At 33.4% G+C, this 18,414-nt stretch overlaps 2 pseudogenes across 1 annotated transcript; one reads left to right on the top strand and one right to left on the bottom strand.

Moving 5' to 3' along the window:
* Window positions 1–401: 401 nt before the first annotated feature.
* On the top strand, window positions 402–11,568 carry LOC124826545 (helicase-like transcription factor CHR28; annotated as a pseudogene).
* A 1,852-nt stretch (window positions 11,569–13,420) lies between these two features.
* On the bottom strand, window positions 13,421–18,044 carry LOC124826543 (patatin-like protein 1; annotated as a pseudogene). Its single transcript, XR_015785582.1, has 7 exons — window positions 17,830–18,044; window positions 16,280–16,464; window positions 15,768–15,933; window positions 15,463–15,609; window positions 15,041–15,331; window positions 14,288–14,464; window positions 13,421–13,707 (listed from the first exon to the last, which is right to left on the bottom strand). The product of XR_015785582.1 is annotated as a patatin-like protein 1 (transcript).
* Window positions 18,045–18,414: the final 370 nt, after the last annotated feature.

Raw genomic sequence — 18,414 nt, 5'->3', positions numbered from 1 at the left:
ATCTATGCCATGTTATATATTTTCTTATATTACTTTACCCTTTATTCTGATATGGAAGTATTCACTTTATATTTGGTACATAAACCACTAAAACTAAATATTAAAAATCCTGATTTTCAGGATATCAATTTTGATAATTGATTTGGTATACATATTTTAGTGATGGACTCCTATTTTTTTTATCGTATAATTTTATCTTTATTGTATCAGTAAATACTTATAACTGCTTTTATTATTTTATAAATGTGTGAAATCTTTGTTGTGTTAATAGATTAATGTATTTGTATGATAAAAAATAAATCTTTAAACAAAAAGTTATTTAATAAATTGGTTTCATTAATTATAAATTAATATATATAAATTAGCGATGAAGTAAATCACAACAACTTAACTTACAAATGAGATTACAGTGGTAAAGGTCAAAGTTGAAGTATACAGATACTTTGAAAGAGGGAAAGAATTGGAACCTGAAGGAAGTAGGAACTGCAATTTCTCATTCCGTGTTTTTCTCAGATTTTGCGTAAGTGAACTCAAACTATCTTCAACCTATGTCGTTTTGATCCTCTCTTACTGTCGATTGCTGGTTTTAGGTGCAAAACTAGGGAGAACCCTAGTCTCTGTGAATGCTCTACTGCGTTCTTCAATTTCTTCTCCAAAGATCGTTTCCTTTTCACGCATTTCTCAACTCAAAAGGCAACCCTCAATTACTCTCTAGCAATTTTATATTCTTACCTTTTATTTTTCCCCAATGGTTGAGGTTTTGGTGGTTTTGCACGCTTTTTGAATTTTGGTTCGCTCTTCCCTGTGCAATGTGGTTGATCTGCCTCGGATTTTTATTTTCGTTGGTCTTCTTTTACAATTGTTGCTGTCGCTTGGGGCATGGATTTCTTAAATAGTGGAAATACATGAACTTGGTCGTTTTAATGTGAGAGAGCAGTTCTGTTTGATTGTTTATATAGAATGGCAGTGTGTATGGTAGTTACAATTTTCTTTTAGTTTCGGTTTATTGTGAATTTCATTGGTGATGTACTTTTGTTTAATTGATTGATGATAGGGTGGAACACTAATAGATAGAAGGAAGAGAAAGGATTTGATTTTGGTATTACTTAATTTTATGTTTTTTACCTGGAGGGAAAAATTTAGGTATTTCAGTGATTGTTTGAATTTGAACTCTACTTGTGAATTTAATTGGTAGTTTGTTGGAAAGATCTTTTAAGAGGGATGGAAGGATGAGATAAAATGAAAGTAACATACAATTTGGACCAAAGAGTTGCGTAGGTCTATGAATTTGCAAAAGTTATTTTAATAATCTTTAGTATTCTCTTCACTTAAAAGATCTAACCGCGTGCTTATCCTCATTGATACATCTTAGTTCATACTTCATTTGCAATGGAGCTGTTAATACTTTATTGGGTGCATTTTCTTACTCATATTCAATGAAAATAGAGGAAAGTTGCTCTGGATATTTTGTACTTCAATCTAAGTAATAATATTGTTAACTATTTTGCGATATCTATTATCTTCTGCCAATAAAATTATCATCATTTTTATCTGTAAGAGTTTTGTTAGTGGAACTCATTTGCTTCAACACTTATTTCACAGGTTGCCCTTATAATATAGTGATATTTATGTCGTGTTATACTTTCTTTTTCTTACCCGCTCCCCTTTACTGGTTGGATTTACATGTAAAAGGAATAATGAGATTGTTACCACATTTTTATAATATCTTAATTGCATTTGTTTGTCGGAAAAAAGTAGAAATTATATAGAACTCAAGGTGTACCCTTGTGTGGTTTGCTACAGGATAAATGCTTATGGGCAGTTGAGTATTTGATTTAATAGCAAAGGTGTATAGAACAGTTGAGTATCTGAGGGAAGGTGTTTTCATTTTGGGAAGGCTTATCTATAGTGGTCAATTGATGCAGTGGTTTCTAACAGTAGTCATAATGGCTGCATTAGTAGCCACAAAAGTGTCTTTTTGCATTGTGTTGTGGCTCTATCATGATATATTTTGACTCCAGAAATCCATTTATACACCCTGAACTTTGTTTGGGTATTTTCGGGGGAAGTATTCTACATAACCTACCTCTTTTCTGACTCTATTCCTTCCCACCTTTTAGGACTACTTTTATACTGAGTTAGTTTTTTCTTCCTTTATATTTACAGCCACGTTTTTTTTTCCATCTAATTTGTCATGTTCTTTTTCTATTAATTTCACCATCATTTTCCTTATTTTCTTTTTTACTTCATTAACATGTTCTTATTGCTCATACGTTGATTGTGATTGTTTGCAAACCGTGACTATTTATCTTGAGTTTCTTTAATTTTGTTTTTATTTTTTTTTTAGTATTTTATATTTGCATGGAGTAGTACACATTTTTAGTTTGCAGTATATTCAAATTAGTGGTCAGTGTGCTTCCTGTTATAGTGATTTTAGAGGGTTATTTATCTATGTATGGGTATCTGGTAACTGGTACCTATGGCTTTATCGTGTGTTGTCATGTGGAGTTGGATATTCATGAAACTTTATGACTGCAGGTTGGCACAACTTTTTATGGTTCTGTTTGTAGATTCTAGGGTGGCTGAGGGAAGATATATTGTTATTACAATTTCATGGATGAGATATATATTATTAGTTCGTCAGATGATGATGAGTTGGAGGAGATAGATGTTCAAAAGAGAACTCTTCCAACAACTAATGAAAGGAGTTCAGGTGCGTGATCTTTAGTAAAGCTCCCTTGTGATATATATAATTTGTAGTAATCATCATACCTGCAATAATATATGCAGATTATGGTCGGCGGCATACTTCAACAGGGGCTAATAGTTCAAACCTAAGTTCTTCTAGTTTGTATAATCATTCACAAAGCAAACCTCTTACACTACCTGTGTCCAGTACCAATGCACTAAACCACAGAATTGTGCGAAGAGATGAACCTTCATACCATGCTCAGAATGGAAATACAAGTCCGCAACAACCAGTTAATTCCCGAATTTCAAAGTCTCATGGTGCAGATTATGAGAAAATGTCATCTCATCAAGCTTTCAAGAGGACCCTTCCTTCAACTCTTCAGCCTTCTGTAACAAGGGCTCTTCCTTCTCCTTTATATGCACCAGACATCCGATTAAGCAACTTAAAAGATAGCACAGACAATAGTCATCTTCATGATACATATAAGAATCGTCGCCAGGGAATAGGGCCTAGCATATCCGGTGATAGGGCCTACATTCGTGATAGTTTTATCAGGGGCTATGACGAAGGTCATTTATTGTATCAAAATGGTGGGAACAGGATTCTTCCATCATCTTTGGTGCTTGGAAAGGCCATAACTCCACAAACTTTGAATGTCACATATAGTGAATCTGCATATCGTTCTGGAATAGGTGATGAAAGGTCTGCCGAAAATGACGAGAGACTTATTTATGAGGCAGCATTACAGGTATTACATGATGTTTATCATTGTGTTTGTATATTTAACACCTTAAATTCTTAAAGTTGTATGAAGAAGATAATCACTCTGTTAGTTTGAGCAGAAATCAACTAGTTGACATATTTTATCTCAAGTTTTATGAAAAATATTTACTTGAGTTTGAATCTGTGTTTAGGACTTGTATGTGATGGGTTGTCAAAGTTGACTGATTGGGAAATTCGTGGGATCTACTATTTCTCACCTATTTCTACCCATCTCTCTTTCCCTCTCCTATTCCCTTTCTATTTTTCTTCAAACAAACACCTCTAATGCTCACTTTATTTCTCATCTATTTCCAATCTACCTGCTTTTTTCTATCTTACCTTTTTCTCTCACCTCTACCAAACATACTCTAAATGAAGTAACACCCCACAACAATAGTTAGTGTGGAACGGACAATTAGTTCTAAAGTAAAACAGTTAAGCCAAATGTTGAGTTTCACTTGGTTTAGTGTTTAATCTTATGCTTTATTGATGTTTGTCCTACATCAATGTGATTTGTGGAAGCTGCTTCAAATTTTCTTTTTCAGTGCTCGCATCAGTATGTGTTGTACTCGTAGAGAATCATAATTGTCAATTGTGAATTTGGTTATCACAGGATATCAGTCAACCTAAAACAGAATATGACTTACCTGCTGGTGTATTGTCTGTCTCTCTTCTGAGACATCAGGTATCTGGATTGTGTATTCAATTTCTTTTATTATTTCTGTTCTGGACCATTTATTTCTGAGTACTTTATATTTCAGAAAATTGCATTGGCTTGGATGCTTCAGAGGGAAACCAAAAGTTTGCATTGCTTGGGGGGATTTTGGCTGATGATCAGGTCAATGTTTGGTGATAATTTTTTTAAGCTACAGCACTTTATCTTTAATTCAGATTATTGTTACCTGACTATGAAAACCTTGTTCAAGCAGGGTCTTGGAAAGACAGTATCAATGATTTCCCTCATTCTGGCATTGAGGTCATTACAGTCAAAATCAAAAACAGATGATGTGTTCAATCATAAAACTGAAGCTTTGAATTTGGATGACGATGATGACAATGGTGGTATAGATGTGGAAAAGCATAAAAATAGTATGGAAGCTGATGATTTGTTTCCTAGTAGAGAACCTAGCAGTTCAACACAGACACCTGGTAGAAAAAGGCCAGCTGCTGGTACCCTAGTTGTCTGCCCTGCCAGTGTTATGCGACAGTGGGCCAGGGAACTTGATGAGAAAGTTGGAGATGAAAAGCTTTCTGTTTTAGTTTATCATGGGGGCAGTAGGACTAAGAATCATGTTGAACTTGCAAAATTTGATGTGGTTCTAACAACATACTCTATTGTGACTAATGAAGTTCCTAAGCAACCATTAGTTGAGGATGACGATATTGAGGACAAAAATGGGGAAAGATTTGGGTTATCTTCTGAGTTTTCTGTTAAAAAAAGGAAAAAACAATTTAACGGAAATAAGAAGGGTAAAAAGGGTAGAAAAGGAATTGACAGTTCTACGGAATGTGGTTCTGGTCCTCTTGCAAAAGTAGGTTGGTTTAGGGTTATTCTAGATGAGGCTCAAACAATAAAAAATCACAGAACTCAGGTGGCTAGAGCTTGCTGCAGCCTTAGAGCCAAAAGAAGGTGGTGCTTATCTGGAACACCTATTCAAAATACTATTGATGATTTGTATAGCTACTTTAGATTCCTGAAGTATGATCCTTATGCTGTATATAAATCATTCTACAACACCATAAAGGTTCCTATATCCCGAGATTCCATTCAAGGTTACAAGAAACTTCAAGCAGTTTTAAGGGCCATAATGCTACGTCGTACAAAAGGTGAATTTACTATATTCTGATTTCTCATGCACCAATTGACGATGGGTTGTACATGTTTACCTTTTTGCCGGTGGTATGGGTTTTCAGTCTCATTGCTAAATTCTCATTGATCTCTACTTAAGTCTAGATGTCAGTTTTGGTTTCTCACTTCATCTGATAAGGGGACTACTTATTCCTGCATCAAGAAAGGTAGCCACTTTGGTGTAGTGTTGCAAGCCCTTCTATAGCATATTAAAAAACTGTTTTTTGGGAAATCTTTTTTTCTCTTAACTTGCTCCACTGTAAGTTAGCTACGTGGGCTTATATTGGGTAGTTTTCGGATGACCTGCCAATGCAGGATCACACAGGGATTTAATCAAAGACCATAACATAAAAGCAGATCTGCTAGGATACTTTTCCTTCATTGCTGCTGGATTAGTGAATTTAATTTATTTACAATTAAAGTATAGTCTGTGCATAATATTGCATTGTCAGTCTGTTTACATTTTTTGGAAGATTTTCAGATGTTTTTATATGATGGAATTATTCCTTTTATTTACCGAACTCATCCCAATTTCTATTACCATTCCCACTGTGTAGAATGTAATAACTTAATCCTTTTTCTTTATGTTTGATTATGAATGTAATATTATTTGTTTTAGGGTGTGGACAGAACATTTCAGCCATCTAGGTTTTGATTTGTGTATTTGAGGCGAATTTCCCTTTGATTTATAGTCAAATATAGTATGAGTATTGGTCTTTTCTGTTATATAACATCAATTTATTGCATTTGTCTAGGAACTTTGCTTGATGGGAAGCCAATAATCAATTTGCCTCCTAAAACAATTGAGCTCAGTAAAGTGGATTTCTCCATTGAGGAGCGAGCCTTCTATACTAAGTTGGAATCAGACTCACGCAATCAATTTAATGTTAGTTCTTCAAATTGGTTTATATTAATACCAAGACTTTTTGTAATTATACTTTTTTGTTTCTTTTAAGTGCAACATCTATAAATGGCTTATATGCTTCAAGTTGAGGGGTAGTGTTATAATTATAAAATCAAGAATATCTAGATTAGATATGTATCATTAGGGACAGTTTAATTTATTCCGTATCATATATTTGTTATTAGAGGATATAAACTCTTCTTTATTTATTGTATTTCTTTTCTCAATATAAATATTGCACTTTGTGCTGTCTTAGAAACACGGTTTCATCTCAATGTTTCTCTCTTCTGTGGTGTTTAACAAAATTGATGTCAGATTATTTCTTATAGATGTTCTAAAATAACATTAAGATATTCCAATACATTTGGTATTTTGTGTGTATGTATATGTGTGTATATTCTCGAAATTCTAACAAGCTAATAGAATGAATCAAGTCCATCACACATCCTATTTAAGAAACTAGAACATAACACAAATACCTTGGATAGCACACATCACATACTGTTTGATCATATGTTTAGAGCACTCAGGTATAGGATATTTTTAATGGTAAAATTTTAAATTAATGTAGCTGTTGAGTCTTTTAATAACTAGTTCTGAAATGCATATGATTATGCAATTAATATAATTTCATTGGTGATTTTCTTAAATCTTGCATGATTACTAAATTGTTTTACTTCCATAAACAGGCAGAAGCTTCAGTTTTGTACTTATTAAAAGCCTGATAAGTGCATTTCTGTCAGATTCCCCACCTTGTTGCATGGGTGAATCAGTTATGGGTTGTCATACACTTAATATATAAGAAGTGCTGGGTTGGTGGGGTTTTTAAATTTCCCATATCATTCTTTGTATCTAATTTATCAAAATGTAGCATACATTTGTGTAAATTATAGAATTATTTTGGTTCATTTGATTTTTATATTTCTGAAGTATTGTGGATCTGACACTTAAAGCTCGTGCTTTGTAGGCATATGCTGCTGCTGGGACAGTCAATCAAAACTATGCTAATATTCTTTTAATGCTCTTACGTCTCCGACAGGCTTGTGATCATCCACGTCTTGTTAAAGATATTGATTCTGATCCTGTTGGGAAGGATTCTGTTGAAATGGCAAAAACTCTTCCAAGGGAATTGCTGATTAATCTGTTTAGTTGTTTGGATGCAACCTTTACTATCTGTCATGTTTGCAATGTGAGTTAAGTTCAGATGCTATATTTTTTGGTATTTGTGTCATTTGTTATGAATATGATGGTACTCTAGATCCTTTTGGTTATATCTTATATAAGTTATGGTGTTTTCTTCCTATATTGTGCGATTTTTAACATTTGGAAGTGGACTTTTAACTGAAATTTGTATGGGTATTTTTTTAGGAGTATGGTGCATTTTGCACTTCCCATGGACGTTGTTTGTTTACTAAATTGGGTTAAGTTGAACACCTGTGTTCTATTTAAGTAATGTGAATATAGTTATGAGTTTAGCAAAAGTTGTTGGTTTTTCAAAAATAGACATGTTTATTATCCCAAACAAATAAGAAATAGTTTTAGGGAAATGCTTTTCTATTTAAAGATGTTTTAGTAGTGCAGGAAAACATCCACAACTGTCAATTGCATCTCAATGCATTTCACACCTAATTGTTTTTAATCTTAAGTTTACTGCTGTTATCCGTGTCTCAGTATTATTTTTTCATGCAACTGACATTTTTGTTGATAAAAGAAAAGTTCATTGAGATGGAGAGATATTATACAAGGATATTATCTGCTTTTTAGTGGTACTATATTTTATTGATTGAATGTTGTATCTATGTGACATTTATCATAATTGCTTAGTTGAATTTTGTTGGTAGTAGAGAATTATTAGGATAAAAATACCTTGAATATCTCCATATTGATTATGATAAGAAGTCTCTAGAATATTCATATTCATTTAAGCTTATTTTTGTTTAATTAGTTTAAGTTTGATTGTTACAAATAAAGGGGATGAAAATGTAATTTGTTTGATTATTGTCAATAAAGTAATTCTCTATTGCCCTACACAGTTCAAGTTGGTATTAGGGCTCCCCATATTGTGAGTTCTGTTTCCGCTACCACTTAACCCATTGACACAGCTGGTGTCTGCCCTGCCTCTGTTGTTGTTGAGGTTAATGGCAGCCTAGAAAGGTGCAACTCATATTGGCGATCACAATGTAGACAACTGTTTTGCCGACAGAGTTGCCAAATGTTGTCACATGCCCTATTAGTACCGGCGTGTGTAGCCCAAGCCCCTTGCTTTTTGATGGTCACTCACCCTGCCTTTACAGACAGGGTCATGTCCTGAGCCTATTCCACGGGGTACTGGCTTCCCTTTTGGCTCTGATCAGAGTAAATATGAGTTTTCATTTTGTGTCAAACAAGTCTTCTTTGTCATGTGATTCTTTCACTGTTTGTGGTAAAGTTCATCACATTGCAGTACATTTAGAGGATTCTCAAGGGACAGTCAAGATTAGAAAATGGTGGAGGGTTGATGTCCAATGTCTCTAATTTTGTGATTTCTTTGCTAAAGGGATATGTGATGACTTGAATAATACTTTTTCTTTGAAGAAGGATTTGTTGCATGCTATGAGATTGCGAGAGTAGGGTGTTTAATTCTTAACGTGTTTCCCTCTCTGCATTGGAATATTATAGAACTTTGAATGGGTTGTGGATTGAACTAAATCATTAGCACCAAAATTTGAGGATATACAAAATAGATGTCACCACACATGCTGAAGCCGTGAGGTAAAATCTTTAAATTCCTACATGAATATGACCCACCCAATAAACCTACAAATCTTAGGGGAACGAAAAATTACCTCGTCTACCAAAAGTAATTTCATTGTAAGGGTAGAAGAAACTTGGATGATTCTCATGTTTGAAGGAGGAGATACATGACTATTACCGACAATCCAATACGACATGATATGGGATAACAAATAGCAGACACTTACATTAATGAGCTACTTCAGGATAGATTCTAGGATCTTGTAAATAAGTTGGAAATGATGGATCTTTATTTACCGACTTGAGAGAGTAATATAAATAACAGATTATTGGGATAAAAATATCATCAACATCTCCATATTGATTAGGAAAAAATATGTTCAAAATATGTTTATTCATTTCAGCATCTTTGTATTTCTTTTTTTAGAGAGTTTAATAATTACAAATGGAGGTGATGATGAGAATGTGATTTGTGTGATTGGTATCACTAACATAGTTCTTTATTTCCCTACATACTTCAAGTAATTTTTAGATTTTGATTACTCATTTAACCTGTTATAATGGGTGGTAAGTGGTGATTTGATGTCAATAATGGCTCTGGCTGATATGCTCTATGATTTCAACAGGATCACCCTGATCGCCCTGTTATTACCATGTGTGGCCATGTCTTCTGTTATGAATGTGTACAGGAATATTTGTCTGGTGATGATAATACTTGCCCTGCTGTTAATTGTAAAGAAACAATCGGTGATGATCTTGTTTTCTCCAAAGTTACTTTGAAAAGTTGTATCTCTGATGAGGGAGGCACTTCTAGTTCTTCAAATTCACATCTTAGTGATTATTCGCAAGTGCAGCGGGATGATTACATTTCATCTAAAATCAAAGCTGTTCTTGAGGTTTTGCAGTCAAATTGTAACGTGAAAATATCCAATTCTGACTTACAGAACTCTGGATGTTGTAGAAATTCGCCGTCGTCTTCTGTTGATCTAGATGTTGATGACAGTGATTCAGAGGCTAGGGTTGCAAAACACACGAGAAAGTATTCAGGGTCTACAACCGAAGGATCGATAAAGGCTATAGTTTTTTCCCAGTGGACTAGCATGTTGGATTTAGTTGAGACATCATTGTGTCAATATGGTATAGTGTACAGGAGACTTGATGGTAGGATGACTCTGGGTGCAAGGGACAAAGCTGTTAGGGATTTCAATTCTGAACCTGAGGTTAGGCCCTTCCCAACATTGTTATAGCTGTAACTTTTATATGCGAATCAATAAATGGGATAAAGCAATATGAGAAACTATCGATAGTAGATGAAGTGGTATGAAATTTAATCCTCTTAATGGCTATATCAATCATGTTGTTACAATTTTAATCGGTATATTTTGCTATTACTTGGACTTCGATTATCTACTGTGTTTTAAGTGTTTCAATTGGCTGACTAATTGAAATTTGTTTCAGATAACTGTCATGCTGATGTCACTAAAGGCGGGAAACCTTGGTTTGAATATGGTTGCTGCTTGTCATGTTATTCTTTTGGATCTTTGGTGGAATCCAACTACTGAAGATCAAGCTATTGATCGAGCCCATAGAATTGGACAAACTCGTCCTGTTACTGTGACAAGGATTACTATAAAAGATACCGTTGAAGATCGGATACTGTCTCTTCAGGTACAATATCCGTCAGTTTAATTTTCTTATATGTGCCAAAATGAGTTCATGCATGGTGGCCATTTCGGATTTAGGTGAGCAGGAGTGATGTTTAGCAGCCAATCGGACTTTACAAGTCCCTAGTTGTTTTCGCTTTCACCTTTAACCTCCTTTTAATATTGCTTACTTTTGTTATTCATTAAACAAAATTGGACTTGCGAAATTAACAGAAGTTCTATTGTGGTTCAAGGAGAAAAGTCAATCTTGTAAAAAGTTAAGGGGAAGTTAGCACATGAAGTGATATTTTCTTAAAAAAAAAGGTTATTTATCGAGTAGGATATATATGGGAGGGGGGAGTTTGTGTGATTGAGATGAAGATAGAATGTATCTGTCAAATAAATTCCCAGTGTTCTTGTGTTGTACCATTGGCAGGAAGAAAAGAGAAAAATGGTTGCATCTGCTTTTGGGGAAGACCATGCTGGTGGGTCTGGAACTCGCCTTACAGTGGATGATCTGAAATATCTCTTCATGGTCTAGACTCAAGACCTCTCCTTGCTTCTTCTTCTCATATGACGGATGGATAATTTGAAGTTTTGGTTTGTTTTGGGCGATTTGGCATGGAGTTGGAATGGTTGTTCTGAAGGAGGGTATGACTTTTTTTGGTGCCTGCTTACACCCTTTGCAAAATTTGGTAGGAGAGGCTTGGTTGATCCAAGTGGTAATTTAATCTGTTTTGAAGCCCACAAGGGCAATTTTGTCCTCCATGCTATTATATAGCTGAAGGCCGTCTGTAAATATTCTTATTAAATTATAATATGGTTTATGAAAATATGACCTTTTGTTGCAGTGTACAGTTTTCTAGCTAGATTTGAATTACTGATTATACTGTGGGTCGAGCTGTATAGATTGACCCACTCAATGTGGACTCTTATTTTAGAACAAATTCAAAACTTTAAATGAATATCATTACTGTTTGCAAAATTTAGAATTTTTATTAAACACCTTATTTATGTACTTGACATTGACGTGAATGGAAACATGTAAGGCTGAATTTGGTGCTAATAATCTGAGGTCCCAACAAAATGCAGAGAACAGAGACCTATTGATGGTTTGGTGGTGGCTCCCCTTCCCTCATCATCCAATTGCTCTACCAGTCTTCACACTGGGGAATCTCTATATGTGAAAGAAAGAAAAAGGAAAAACAGAAAAAGATGTCAGCAATGTCCACCCATCGGTAGTGAAGTTAAATCATTTCCCTTTGTGTAGGACATGGGCCCATCCCGGAGGCCCAAAAGCCCAGCGTCGCCAACGAACATTCCCTGGTTGCGGTGCCCGATTGCCACGTTTCGGATCAGGGTTCGTCCCAAGGTGAGTGTTTCAAGAGCGAATGTTCCCTTTTTGTGTAGGACCCGTCTCCGTAGGAGATTTCGTAGCGGCAGCATCCCTCGTGGCAGCCGGCGTTGTCCACGTGGCTGCATTGGGTGCAGGGTTCGCATTGGACCCATATAATGTCGCTGCCTGAGTCTATGACCACGTATTGGTTCCGATTCTGACAAAGTACTCTCCGCTTCCCTATTCCATACCCGAGACCACATCCGACCCGAATGCCTCCAAGTCCAAGGTGAGTTTTCCGGAGGCCAGGAGGCGGAGGAGGGCGGCGACCCTTCTGGCGTCTCGCTTTCTTTGGGCGTTGAATCGGGTCTGGTGGTGGTGGTGGGAAGTGTTAAAGGTGGGAACTTTGTCTCTGTGGACTAGTTTTAGTTTTGATTTTGTTGATGATGAATGAGTGACAGTGTTGGGTGTTTGGTGTTGGTTGGACGGTTGTTTTGGGTTTGGGGTTGGAATGAGTTTGGTTGTGGGAAGAGGAGATGCTTAGAAGGAATGAGAGGAGAAGCAGAACTGTGAACATGTGCTGTGTCATTCATTCATGTTTTATTTCTTGTTGATTGGACATACTATTTTTGTTAAGGGAATTGATAGTCTAATACATGCTTATTAACTATTTATTTTGTATGCATTTTTTGTCTTTAGTGCCACTGCAATTGTGTGTAATAGAAATGCTCAATGGCCAAATGACCAACCATGAATGTTACCATTTTTTTTTTACTTTTATTGAAACGTTGTCTTTCATTTACTAATGATGTTATTGTAAGAAAACAAGCTATTTTAACTGTGTAACAAAAAAAAGTAGGATTATAAGAATATATATATATATATATATATATATATATACAATTTTTTTATATTATGTAATAAATAATGAGTTCTTTAGTAATTTACATAGATAAACATTAGGATTAGTATGAAAATGAAGACGAGATAAGCATGTATTTACTCGTTTTTATATCCAAATTAAAAGAAGTTAGATATTTGTTATTTTTATTGAATGAAAACGAATATGAATAATATTTATGAATTTATTGGTTATTTATACTTATTTTCATTTTTTTAGTTAGATTTTTTTTCCAAAATAACATTTTTATTTTTTTTAATCCAACTGATATATTATATCAAATAATTATCCAAACAACACGATTTACTATAACATTTTGGAATTCCATCTTCAAGAAATTGAATTTTTAACAGAATTAGATGTAATTTTCTTCAATAATACTTGCATTAAAGTTAGGGTCTAAAAACAGTTCCATCATTGGCATATGGTTTTATTTGGATTGATTTAGTTATTTCAATTGTTGAAAACCCATTTCCTACCACTCCCAACAACTAGTTCATGCTTTAAAGCATACTCCAAGACAAACGTTAAGCATAAATTAAATAAATGTAAAACAAAAACATTTAAGAGATAAATGGCATAAGAAGGTTACTCAGGAAGTATAGTGTTGCAATACAAATTCATTAACAAAAAAAAACAAGAAAGAAACTAAGGAACAATTCCATAATGTCCTCAAAACATTCACCATACATGATTTATTTCATGTGTTTATTTTCCATAAGCATAGAACTCACAAGTCTATGCACCTATTAGTACATTTATTCATCATGCCTTTCTAATAACTTGTCTGTCCAACAACATTTTTAATAAATGGTCGTCCCATTTTCTCCATTGATTTCTTTCTCTTAGTACGAAGCTTTTTCTCTCTGTACAGAACCTCAGCCAACCTTCACAAAAAAAGTTATGAAAACAAAAACAATTCTTATATTAGGGTTTTTATTTATGAGAATTGAACATCAACATCAAAAAAACCACAACAACTCGTACATATTACTTAATGGTGGACTTAGAATCATGTTGGTAAAAACACATATACTATATAGTTAAAATATTTGGGAAAACGATACAATTATCTCTTTTGAGAATTTTCTAAATGACACTTGGAATTTAGAAAACACTAGCTTCCTCATAAATGTAGTTTAATTTTTTTTATTCACAAATAATAAACATATATTAATCAACTTCTCATGAAGATTTTTCTTTTGTTTTATCATTTATACTCTGCAATAAATAAATACTAATTCTCTTTTATTTTCACTTTTGTGATAAATATTTAAATTCATAAAAATTAGGTGAACAATACAAATAATTAACTTTAAAAAACACAAATAAATAATTAAAGATTTTCAAATTTTTGACCCTCTAAAAAAAACCCTTTGTTAAATAAATAAAACAAAACTCAATGTTATATATATATATGGGAAACTTGACTCATGTTAAGAAAGAACAAGAACACAGTGTGCAAACCTTTCAAGAGCTTGAGCATTTGTACCCCATTCTTCTTCTTCCTCTGGGACAAAAGTGGCAACATTCTTTCTCAAAAACTGGTTCATTCAGAAGGTTATAGCCAACCTTTTCAAGATTTTTCAAGTTCACAGCAGTGGCATTGTCAAGGGCATCCATGGATGGATCTAAGTTATATTCCTGCACATCAACATTCCACATGCACTTCAATATTTCCCAATGTTTAATATTTCCATTAATTTTCAATTATTAAACTTAATCTTAATTGTTACATTATTATGTAAATGGTTTTGATCTTTTTATTTTTAGAACCCCCTCTAATTTCGTTAACCTAATTAACATGTCAATGTCAGAAACACTCATGCATAACTTTTAGGTTTCAAACCGAAGATTCTTGTCTAATGAACAAATTCAGATGGATTAATAAGTTTAACATCATAAACTTCCAAGAAAAAATAAAAAACAAAAACTGAATATTTTTACAGTAAAAACTCTTTAAAATCCGATTTGGAACTCATACATGATCTAATTTTAGTTTAGAAAAACGGGTTTTGTTTATCCATAAACTACTTTTTTTCCTTTTACAAAAGGTTGGAAAGAAAGATTCTTCCAAACAAACACTGAACAACCTATTTTCTCTCAAAAACCAGTTTCAAAAACTGACAGAAACTACGTTTGATCATGTTTTTCAAGTATCACAGACAAACTTTTCCACTGTAATGATCACTGTTTTACAAATCCAAAGATGAAGCACACCTGAATTCGAAGGTAGTAGTCTGAAGATTGGAGGCCAGGATAGACAGTGGAAATGTAAAACTCGGTCATGTCTTTGGAACCATAATCATAAGCACCAGTTGCAAGGCCTGTCGCTGCCCATTGATTTGCTGAGAACTGCTCTGCAATTTGGGCATCAACACCAACAGCTTCTGCAGTTCCACAACCTATAGACAGCAACAAGATATTGATGTTTTCCTTTGAATTCTTAGGATTCATGTAAGGATTCTTCTCCTTCTGTTGCTTTATCACTTCTGTCAAAGCAGCCATAGCCTGCAAACAGTGTTCTTTTTTCATCATGAGCAAATGATTGAGTTTCCACCAGATTTTCATACTGGGATCACACATTATTAAACAAGTGAAATCATTCATATTAAGGTGAGTTTCAAAAGGAGATAGTTCACCGGATTAGTTGCTGCAACTCCACCATCAATCAAATTGAATTCAGTGTCGCCATTTTTGAAGTAATAAGGTGGTAGATAAGTTGGTGCAGCTGAGGTTCCAATGCATATATCAGACAGTTTTGCGTCAAAGCTAGGAACTTCCTTAAGCTGCATCATCAATTAGCAAAACTGTAAGAAAAATGCAGATAAAATAAGAACTATTGTAGTATATAATGTTATATTTTATGCGATCTACACCTTAAAATCATCAAACATCAGTTTTTGAAGTGAAAAGAAAACAGTACTATAATATGAATTCTACTAACCTGAAAGTTTGAGAAGATAACTGGGTGAAGTTTCTTAAGGTCGAAGGTTGGAATCACAACATTTGTCAGTGTTTCGCTGAGTCGTGTGTTTTGCAGTAATTCACTTGCTAAATTATGCAAGAACTTGCCATCATACTTGGGACCTGGGAATGAATTATCCCAAACTCTGCACATGTTTTTCAAACAAAACTAATCAAATGTTTCTAACGGTTTTTACCCTAACCATAAACATTTAAATATCATAAGATTATGATATCATAACCTAACAATGTCTGCATGAGTCTTGACTAAACATACATATAAAAAAACGTGTGTAAAGACACATTTAAAAGTGCATGCTTACGTATACATACACATTGACCATATACATGAGAAAAAAAAACACCAAAACTGAAACATTATAGAATGAGAAGGAAAGATCTGTCGTTGTAAAGTGCTGATATTGAATAAAATATTCTGCATGGTGATTTTGATTATATAAGTATATTGAGAATGATATAGATTTGAAATACCTATTTGGGTCGAAGATAGAAGGGCCATAATTTTGATAGAAGTCTATGACTTGAGTGGTGTTGAGGAGAGGACGAGTGGGGTCCTGTGGGTTAGGTGCAGATAGCAGAGCAGTCATGAGTCCTCCTGTGCTGGTCCCTGCTATCACATCAAAATAATCTGCTAGCAATGCACTTTTATCCCATGCCTGCAACTCAACCAAACTAACTTCTTATTTTCTTCTAGGGTTAAAGGGAAAAAAGTATATATGAACCATGAACCACATCATCATCATCATCATCATCATTATGCATCATCATCATCATTATGCATCATCATATAGAGAATTACAGTTGAATCTTCACATTAGTTGTTCATTAAAGAAACCAATTAATACAAGTATTCCTAGGTGATTTGTTTGGCTGTTTTATGGTCCTGTGACTACGTAGAATACAGTGTTATATTGCTTTAAGAAAAATGAAGTCTCAAATCTTGAAACTGTGTGAGAATTGATTAAATTTTTAGATCTGGATTTGGTTGTTTAGTAGATGATGAAAAACTAGGTTTTCATATTTTGGGATTGGTCAAGGAAGGAGTCTTATAGAACAATTAAAAAGATTATAGGATAGATGATCTCATACTTGTTTCTTATTATAAAACAGATGCTGTTGGAAAATAAATTATGGTTGTCATTCAGGTTTTATGACAGTGTACTTTGTAATTCTTTTTCATTAGGGCAAAAGAATATATATATATATATATATATATATATATATATATAGATATATATATATATATATATATATACTCATCTTTATATAAACGATATATAAAATGATAATATATAATAATTGAATTCAATTATAGAGATGACCATATGTGATCTCTAGTTCATTTTCCTCCCACTTTTGGTACAATCTAGCTTCGTCCAATTTTTATGTGTTTGTAATTATTTGTTTGGACAACTTCCGCACAGGCACTTTTAGAAAAGTAAAATAAAATAAATTCTATCATTGGTTAAAATTAATTTATGTATAAGCTTATTTACATAAACTCTTATGCAATTTCTTTAATTTCTTATTTTTAATAATATGCAAACCAATTAACTCATAACAATGTATTATTTTAACAAAGTTTCTAGAAAACTCTCTAAAATTACCTTAATCCAAATGTTTGGAAAAACTATTTCCAATATATATATATATATATATATATATATATATATATATGTGTGTGTGTGTGTGTGTGTGTATGTGTTTGTATATATGTGTGTAAAATATATGATGGTCATGAAGAATGTACAGAAAAAGATAAGGATAATGATACTTTGACAACATTTTCTTGATAACATTTTAACATCTACGTGTCATTATTCTGTGATTGATCCAAAATTACTCCACAATCAATAATAATAATCATAAACACCATCATGAACCAATCACACAATGACACGTAGATGGTGTTAAAATATTGTCAAAAAAATGTTATCAAAGTATCATTATCCTAAAGATAAATGAAGTTGAGTAATAGTTGAGAAAAGAAAGTATATATATATATTATTAGAGTGATTGACCTGAAGAGATTTTTCCAAGTGATTAAGAACTACAGCAGGAATGAGACCTCTTACACCACCTCCGTCTATGCTGAGAATGGTTATAAGGTTACCATAGGATGGAGATGGAAGCTTTGTGTTCATTCCACCTACCAACTGAGAAGATAACACCAGAAAAAGAAAAAGAAAAGGAGCCATTGATTTCCTCTAATTGCTTCAAAACCTTCACTTTCTTCTCTGCATATAACAACCCTATTTATAGACTTTTTAAACCAATGGAACATTAGCCACGTTTTTTTCACTCATAATAATAATACTAATACATTTATATATAATATATATAATATATATATATATATATATATACTTAATTATCATTTTGAAAACAATCTTCTTAGACACTCTTGGAAAATCATTATGCATTTGAATATTACTAATGTGTGTTTTAAAAAAATAAAAAGTTTTGAAATCCTTCATTTAGAGTGTCTCGTTTGGAATTAGTTTACACCTTATTTTATTTATTTATAACAAGGATCTAAATGTAATTTTAGTTTAAGATACTCTTCTTTCTCTGTAAGAGTATTGTTCATAGATTTTCTTTTGTAC

This window comes from Vigna umbellata, chromosome 4, assembly GCF_029865625.1.
Source record: "Vigna umbellata cultivar VRB3 chromosome 4, Vumbellata_1.0, whole genome shotgun sequence".
In the NCBI taxonomy this organism is placed as follows: Eukaryota; Viridiplantae; Streptophyta; class Magnoliopsida; order Fabales; family Fabaceae; genus Vigna; species Vigna umbellata.
Note: the sequence above shows the minus strand (reverse complement) of the source record. Positions and strands in the feature narration are given on the sequence as shown.